The sequence below is a fragment of the Camellia sinensis genome, chromosome 2 (assembly GCF_055761805.1).
Source record: "Camellia sinensis isolate YWXY chromosome 2, ASM5576180v1, whole genome shotgun sequence".
NCBI classification, from domain to species: Eukaryota; Viridiplantae; Streptophyta; class Magnoliopsida; order Ericales; family Theaceae; genus Camellia; species Camellia sinensis.
This window is the reverse complement of record NC_138962.1, coordinates 227,430,767-227,440,505: the sequence shown is the minus strand read 5'-3', so window position 1 is coordinate 227,440,505 and position 9,739 is coordinate 227,430,767.

The following is a 9,739-nucleotide window of genomic DNA, read 5'->3' as shown; positions in this document are numbered from 1 at the left end:
CCAGCTCGTTTCTTTCATTAGCCTAGTCTATCGACTGTTGAAGTTCAAAAGAAAAAAAAATTATCAAGAAACCATGAAAATTGGTCCACTGGAAACTCAGATGAATACAAACTCAAATGTAAAATCCTTTTGGGAGATTTGGTGATAGCTCTCTCACTATCTAACTTGTCTTTCAAAAGGACAATAATTATATAAGTACTTTCAAAACTCCCTAATATTTAAAACTTATTTCTTTTACTATATTACCTTCATATCTATCAGCTCTCTTATTAAGCCATCTTCACTATATATTTCAGAGTAAAATTTTACTCTGTATGAAAGTAAAATTTTACTCTGTATAAAAGTAAAATTTTACACTCTGAAACTAAAAGTAAAATTTTACTCTGCATAAAAGTAAAATTTTACTCTGAAAAACTAGTAAAATGTTAGACTCTACACAAAAGTAAAATTTTACTCTGTATAAAAGTAAAATTTTACTCTGAAAAATAAGTAAAATGTTAGACTCTACACAAAAGTAAAATTTTACTCTGGTTCTGTCAAATGAAAAAAACAGAGTAACAGAACCAGAGTAAATTCTGTCAAATGAAATTAGATAAAAAACAACAAAAATAAATCAAAAAAAAACAAACAAACAAAAACAAAACAAATTAATCAACAAATCAACATATCTAATTGAGAAAAAAAACTTCAAAAAAAACAAACAAACAAAAACAAAACAAATTAATCAGCAAATCCACATATCTAATTGAAACGAAAAACTTCTAAAACTCGATCAACAATCACACATCTCAATGAAAAAGAATACATGTGTTCAACAACACTCATACACACAAATATATATATATATATATATATATATATATATATATATATATATATATATATATACATATTTTACTGTTCCTCATCCACATCCTTCCCAACCTCCTATTCAACTTCTTTCAATCTCGAAGCTTCAGCTTTCGCATTCAATATCGCCAGCATCTCATCAACAACCTCATCATGTTTCTTCTTCGCTTCCAATTGAGCCATCTCCACCGCACTCCGAATCTCCATCTGCTTCGAAACCCTAGCTTTCGAATCTCCAACGACATCCTCATTCAATTTCAACATACTCAAAGCCACATCGTTGCTGATTATGAAGATGAAGAGAGGACCTTCTGTTGAAGCTTGGAAGACGCGACTATGGCGGCGGCTTGTCGACGACCTTCTGCTGAAGCTTGGAAGATGCAACTATGGTGATTATGATACAGTTGATGACGAAGCTGATTATATATACAGAAGTTGAGGGTATAATAGTCCTATAAAATATTTAAATAATAAATTTTGTCCTTTATGCAAGATTTTATAATTATAAGGGGGTTTAGAAAGTATAATTTTTTTCTTAGTCCTTTTAATAATGAAAAGAAGGTAAAAGGGGTTTATAGCTAAATTTCCCAATCCTTGCAATATGTGCGTACGTCTAAGATGTTCTCATTCTAGCTCTCAATTCATATGGCTGTTGAGTTTTCGCGGTTTTCTTTTGATGGATAGTCATGAAAGAGAAATTAAGACAACTAATTGGACGAAGTGTTGACATTGACATAGCTTGAAATATTACCGGATTTTAATTCTCAAAATCAGAAAGTAGGTTCTATTTTGAAATTGGAGTAAAATCCTCATTTTTTTTGTTTAGTAATTTTCTCATGCAATTTGGACTCCCAAGTCACTTAATCTAATTGTATTTTTATTCACAAGGGTATATATAATATTTGGTATTGATACTGATGTATATTTGGATGTTATCTTTAATTTTTTAGTAAATTATACTTTCACTCTCCTATGGCATGGACACTCCAAAATCGGTGCCATGGCGGTGTCTAACACGCGAACATGCTGGGGACACGGGGACACGTACGGGACACGCCAGATGGTGTGTCCCTTTAATTTAATGATTTTTTTTGTAAGGAACACGGCGGGGACACGCGTGTCCATATCCCACGGCGGGACTCACCTTCCTTTTTTTTTTTTTTTTACCTCTCTTATTTAGTGCTTTTGTGAAGAATATTGTTGGATGTTGAATGTTTTTCCCTTCTCGTCTTAGTTTTTGTTATCGTTTATTATGATTTTTTTGTGAATGGATGATCTATTAATTTGTTTAAATGTAGTGGTTATATTTATTGTATTAATGTTACTATGTTGGCGTTTGTTAATTTTGATTTATGATGAATGTAATATGAATCTACATAATACATAAAAATATATAATAATAAAAAATTCGTCGTGTCCCCCGCTATGTCCATGTCCCCACTTTTTGGAAATTGTCATCTCCTGTGTCTCGTGTCCGTGTCCGTGTTCGTGTCCGTGCTTCATAGGTGGTTAGGCTACGACATTTTGTGATTGCCAAAAGCTTTATAGTTTTCATTATGTCAATTTATGGTTAGATTATGCATTATTTTGTGGGTAATATTATTTAACTTTGTGGTTACATTACAATATTTTGTGGTTGTCAAAAGTTTTATAGTTTTTGTTAGGCCAATTTATGGTTAGGTTACATATTTTTGTGGGTAACGTTATGTAATTTTGTGGTTAGGTTACAACACTTTGTGGTTCTCAAAATTTGTATGCTTTTCGTTATGCAAATTTGTGATTAGATTACACGCTTTTATGGCTGATGTTATATAAATTCGTAGTTAGGTTACGACATTTTGTGGTTGCCAAAAGTCTTATAGATTTCATTACACTAATTTGTGGTTAGGTTATTCATTTTTGTGATTGATGTTGTGTAACTTTGTAGATAGATTACGACATTTTTGTAGTTCTCAAAATTTTTATGCTTTTCGCTACACCAATTTGTAGTTAAGTTACGCGTTGTTGTGGGTGACATTATGTAACTTTGTGGTTACGTTACAACATTTTATAGTTTCCATAATTTTTATGATTTTTGTTATGCCATTTGTGGTTAAAATACGTATTTTTGTGACAATGATATGAATTTTTGTGGAGAGGTTACTCATTTTAGTTGTAGGTTATGCTTTTTTTCTTTTGAGGTTATGCATTTTAGTGAGTTGTGTTACAAATGTTTGTGGTTATATAATATTTATTATTTTAATATATTTACCTGTTAGTTAACCTATTTTACAGGTCATCAATGTATAATAAAAATCACAAAAAAGTATTAACTTTAACCACAAATCCCTCAATATAATTTTTAGTGATAAAAGGACAACTAAATTGTTTTTAATATTGTTGGCTTTTTGGCTTTTCGAAGGGTATTTTTGTGAATGTGAGCGTGCCAGTAAGGATCAATTAGTCCTTACAGAAATTGTGATTGCCAACCAATTATCAGACGATTGTGTTTTAGTTCTTTTCAGCCTCAATGAAGAGGACTTTTACTGGTGGCTTGACTTAGGAGAAATTAATAGAAATAACAGTAATATGAAGAACAATTGAAGTATTTCATAAAAATGAACACTTACAATGGTCCGAACTCAGCCTCGAAGAGGTTTACAACAGCAATCTACTTGAATCTACTTGAAGCTACTCCTATGAATCGAGATGCAGTGCAGGTATTTAAAGTGCAGGTATTTAAAGAACAGGTATTTAAAGAACAGGTATTTAAAGACTGGAAATGTAAAAGATTGGAAAAGAAAATATATGAAGTAAATGACTGATTTGTATGATCTGAGTCCGTCCTTTTTTCTGGGGGCTGCCCTGCTATTTATACTCGTCAGTGATGACCTTCGAACTGCACTTCGAACCGTCGAACTGCTCCTCCATGATCGCTGATCATGCTTCCTTAAAAGTAGCTCCATTACGCCATTACTGGCAGTTGAGCTTCCCTCTTGTACTGGAATTTGAATATGAGTAACCGTTTGAAGATATGTCATCTTGCATCCCGTTATTGATCTAGTGTTACTCAGATCATGTGAGGACCAATATTTATTGCCACGTGTACGATCAGGATTAAAGGCTTGAATAACCTTCCTTTATTACCCTTACTCTGCCACGTGTCGAATTGTAACTGGCTTTTACAAAATATGTAGCCAACATTACCCCCCGCACTAATATACCCAATACTTGGTGATATTAGTGGATTACAGTTTTCCCGCGCCTCTAGATCGTGTATGGAGTCCAAATTCTGGAAATACAACCGTCATCCATTTGGTGATCATTTGCATTAACTCGTTGAACATCCCAATACCTTAGTATTCGAACAGGCTATGGCTGCATCAACTGATCAAGCATATGAAGAGCCTTTGAGTGATGTTATTCCTCCTCGAAAGAATCTCCATGCATTCATTAGCCACCTTTACCCGCCCTTCTCTATTCAGGTAATGGAGGCTTTTGCAGATTATAAACCTTTGGACTATGAACACATTGCCTTTAATCCCTTGATTTATAAACTTACAGATACAAAGAGTTCTTCCCCTGAGCTCCCTTTGTATTCTGACCGAACTACCCTCAAGCCTTTTCTTCGACAAGTTGCAAATATGGATCTAGGAAACTCTTCTTCACAGACCTCTGCATGGGATGAAACTGTGACCTCTTCATCCTCTGGGGCTTCTGGCTGGACAAGCTGGTCAACTCCTGAGACTTATGATTTAAGGGAGCGAATCAATCACCATTTTGTTGAGTTTGCTGACCCCTTGGAGTTTCCCTCCTACGCTCGAAGCTCAGTGGTCTACCCTTACGTACCTATTGACCTTCGACGTAGCTTGGAGGAGAATCTGCTCGTGGCTTGGTATACTTCTTCCATGCCTACAAAGATAATACACCCTGCCCAGCGCCCAGAGGAAGCACAAGGGTACACCCCTTCATTCTTAGCCAAGAAGGCGAAGATTTGTTCTTCTGATTGGCTTGATTATATTAATACCTTTGTTCCTCCTGCTCTCGTGCCATCTCCCATGATAGAAGCATCCACACCTTCTTCTGCATCTTCTGAGATAGAAACACCTGTTCCTTCCCCTTTGTCTTCTGAAGCAGAACCATCTTCTCCTTCTCCTTCTCCTTCTCCCATCCTTTCCTGGACAGAGAAACTAAGACTTGCCCTTCCAATGGACAAAGTCTTTCCACCTTACCAACCTCCGTCACCCCCTTCTCCAGCCGAGAGAAAGCAAGCTCAACTTTTGCTCGCGGCTTTCTCTCACCTGCCCTTTAATGTTCTTGAGGATGACATTCCTCTTAAGAACTTTCAATGGGCTTGTGATATCCTGACTAGGGGTCATGTCCTCAACCCTCTTGCTCAAGCAGAGCTCCATTTGTTTTTGGATCAACTCCCAGTGCTCCTCTACTGGCATCAGAATTCTAAGATCACTATCCAAAATCTGGATCAACTTTTATCTCTTCGAATTCATGCCCAGTATGAAGCAGAGAATTTCATCGAAGAGTTCGATGACTTCAGGAATAAAGATTCTGTGTACTGGGATGATTTGGTTATAGATGAATTGGAACAAAAATCGAGGGAAGAGGCTTTCGAAGCAAAGGCTGAAGAACTCTATTATGAAGTGAGAGCTCATCAGCTTATGCAATCAACTTTAGAAGAGATAGAAGAAATAATAAAGAAAGAACAGAAATTTATTGACCATTGCTGGACAAAATTTCATGACCTTGTTATTTATTCTATTCCTTATTTTTATGAGCTTGAATTTGTACCCAGATAGGGTTACTTAATGTAATCATCTTGGCTTTAATATAAACAAAGTCTTTCTGTACTTAACACTGTTTGACTCTGTTTCCTTTCATCTCTAAAAGCTAACTCATAACTTCGAATTGAACAATTTCATTCTTCGAATCAACTGTTTAATGAAGTACTAAAAGAACCAATCATGTCTTTTTCCAATTCATGGAGTAAAATTGACAATTCTGGCAGATATTATTTTAGTACTTCGATTTCAATGACTTTACTTCTTCAACACTAACTGTAACCAATATATGGTCATGGTTGATAAAGCCAATCAATTTTAAACTGATCTCTTTTGGCTTCGAAGGGCAACCTATGGCAATTCCCTCTTGCTCATACAGAAACCAGTGATTGGTCTTGGATGTTTCGAACAGTGCCCCTCTTCCTTAAAGGGTCCTAGGGTTTGCTTCGAATGTTGTCATTTTGACTGATAACCTTCAAACAGGTCTTTAGATTTTTGAAGTAGACCAATACTTTGAGCATTCAGGCATTTTTAAGCATGTAGTATGCTCTGAACAGCATTTCTCATACTCAGAGAATACTAGGGTTTGCTCCGAAGGTCGTTACTTTGATTCATAACCCCTAAACATACCCATAATCAAGCAATTTAGCACCTTTAAGCATATACTAGGCTTCGAAGCCGACTTATGTATTTCGAAGCCGTTGTTATTTGATTTTTTGACGCCAAGATCTTGTTTTCGAAGCCAAATATTTCATTTCGAAGCTGGCCCCAATCCCCGGAATAAGCTTTTCCCTCCAAAAATTATCAATATTGGAAGAAATTCCTCGCATTCGTACTTTTAGTACTTAACGACTTACGGGGTATAATTTCGGACACAAAGGTTTTAAAACCCTCTCGTTTCGTGTTCCGAAATCTTTTGCCTTTTACAAACCCTTCTCTCTACTGGTTCTTCTGATCTTCTTTGCTCTTCTTTTGCTTACTACCAATGGATCCCTCCTCTCTAAAAATACTTGCTGGTGACCAAATCAGTCCTACCATGGCTTTGAAACATTATATCGATGAAGAAATCAGCAAGCTGACATCTGGTGAGTCAAGTAACATCGATGGTCGTCTTTTCGTTCCTCGCCACAGCAACAAACAGGAGTACGTCCTAGGTCCTATCTTCCGGGAGGTTCCTGCTCAACTCCCAGCTCTGTACCCTCGTTTGGAGGACCATTTCCTTCTTTACAAAGGAAGGCTTGATTGGGGAACTTGGAGGGTAAACCGTCCTCATCGTTGCTGGCCGACATTGAGGACTGAATGAGAGGAATGGTATGACAGAGTGGTGCCTGCGAGAGAAGATGACCTACAAGAGCTTTATATCCTCGATGCCCTTCGACTTTCCAGGTTCATTATTCCTGAAGACCCCTTTTTGATTCCTGCTGCCTTATGTTTTTGGAATATGGCTTTCAATTTCTTCCAGTTTCGGTGTGGTATGATGGCCCCCACCGTTCTTGATATTTGCCATCTCCTAGGGCTTTCACCCCATGGTTCTCCTTTTACTCCCAACTATCCAGACCTTCCTGTCAAATTTTCTCTCCCAGCCCTAAACTCTTCTTATAGTGACTTTGTAAAGGCTGAAAATAAGAGAGAAGGTCCTGTGCGGGACAGAGAATTCTTCTCTTTCATATTATACTGGTTATGCAAATTCCTCTTTTGCACCTCATCTCAGAGGATTATGCCTGAGTTTGCTCCACTTGCGAAGGCACTCGTCTTGAAGAAACATATCGCTCTTGCTCCTTATCTTCCAGGTCATGTCTACAGAACCTGCTCCCAATTTTGCGAAAAACCCCTCGATGCTAACCAAGGAGGTCCCCTCTGGGTGCTCCAACTTTGGCTCTTTGCTTATTTCACTGACCTACATCCCAAGTGTTTAGGATTCCTTGTTCAGGATCCTAGTACTTACGGGGAAAAATATGCTAGGATTGCCCTTTACCCTGCTTCCTTTGCTTATTACTTCACCTTCTTTTATCAACTTCCTATCTCTCTATCTGCTTCCTTCTTTTGTCCTTTCGAAGCCAATAGAGGGCCAACCTGGCTACAATCTTTTCTGGCTGATAAGGAATGTTCCACTTCTCCCCATAAAGATATGTGGGCCTCTATATTATTACCAAGGGAGCTGTTCATTGGCACTCTGAACCCTCGAGCCTATAAATGCATATCTGAGGTATACTGCCCTTCTCAATTTGCAAGGCAATTTGGGCTCTCTCAAGGGATACCTGTTCCTCTTTGCAGTCTTTCAAATGTCCATCTCACTGCCAGAGATTTGAGAATACCCAAATCCAAACCAGAGGCAGCAGTACTCAGACTGCTGAAGGAATTGAGTGAATTCCAATTTATCCCCTTTCGCCCTTTTGGCTCAGTCTTAAAAAGGTTTAAGAACTGGTGGACAGCCAATATGGAAATGCGCCTCTCTGCACATCCTCATGACTTATTGGTGGGGTTGGGATTGCCTTCGAAGGATAAGTCAACAACAGCCCAGAGCACTTCTCCCCCTCCTGAAGTTGTCACCACTACTCCTGCCACTTTACCCCTTCCAGCCAGGGTTACTAGAGCTGCTTCGAAGAAGGGTGAGTATCTTCAAGTTCTTCTCCTCCCCTTTTATTTCTGAATCTTTTGTTGGTTTTCTTATACTCATGCTTTTGGTGTAGGGTCTCCACAAGAAGAGTCTCCCAAGAGAGCCGAGACTTTAGCTATTCTCAAGAAGAAACAACAACAAAAAACAAAAAGGAGACTAGTCCTTCCTCCTGAAGTACCTGAATCTCTTGAAGAAGAAAGAGAAGTTGAGTCAGAGAAGGAAGTGCCCTTACAAAGAGCAAAGAGACAAAAGGTAGCTGTGTCTTCATCTGATGCCATTGAAAATCCTGTTAGCGAGGCAATCGTCATAATAGCGGAGAAAGAACTTATCTCTGGAGAGTCTAAACCCCGATCTGAAGAAGGGGAGGTTGGAAAAGAATTGGTTGTATCTTTGCCGAGGGAGAAGAGAAAGAGAATGACTGTTCCTGTCATTGACCATGTTGAGGATTCTACTCATAAGGCAGTCGAACAAGAACATTCCAAGGCAATCATTGTATTTGAGAGGGCCAAGAAAAGATGGCAAGAACAAAGAGAGGAAGCTGCTGCTGCCGATGCAGCACAAGAGGAAATGGTAAGAAGGCAGCAGACTGCTGGACATTACTCTCGCCGCAGTTCTCCCATCAGTACTAGCGCCTCTGGAACAAGTAATTTCTTTCATACCTCTGCTGTTTTTTACTTTGTCAGCTTGTGGTATTGAAGTTTAACATTGTTCTGCATTTCTTCCTTTTGCAGCGACAACTACTGCACCCACCTTTCCAATGAGACCTTCCTCAATTTCGGTTGAGGTTGACCAAATGCAGAATGTCAGGGTTGTTCGAGTCGTGCTTCCACTTCAAAAGCCTATATTTGTCATATCTTCTTTAGACTCCAGTATTCCTGCATCTCCTTTTCTTGGATTAAGGCCATACCTCCCTTTTTTGGCTCGTAACCTACCTCAATCTATTTTTCCTTCGAGCCTTGCTCTTTCTCCATCCTTTGTAGAAACTCCAACTGCTACTCCATTCCCAATGGCAGTTGATTCTTCCACAGAAGACACTGGTAGCCCTTCAATTCATGGTTCATCACCAATGCCCACTTCCAGTCCCTCTTCTCTTGATTTGCTGGTGGCCAAGACCATAGAGGCTGCCAAAGATGCTCCATCCGTTTCTCCCATCCCTATGCAGCCCTTTGCGTCTTCCACCACAACACTCTCTATGCCCTTAATGTCAAGGGATGAGGTAGACATTTTTGAAGGAAGACTAGTTAGTCTCTTTGACATACCTTCTACCTCTCCAACCTCTACTGCTGAAGCTGAGCCATTAGCCTTGGCTAACTCCTTATTGGAAATCTTCAAGAGTTCTCCTTCCTCCAGTAACAAGCCTTTTGTACCTTCAGTAGACTTGGACACATGCTTGCAACTGTTGACTTCCTTTTCAAGGATCCCCTTCGAGGCTCTACAAAGGCCTATCATCAGGAATGGATTCCTTCAATGCTGCAACATTACTGAGCAGTCTGCCATG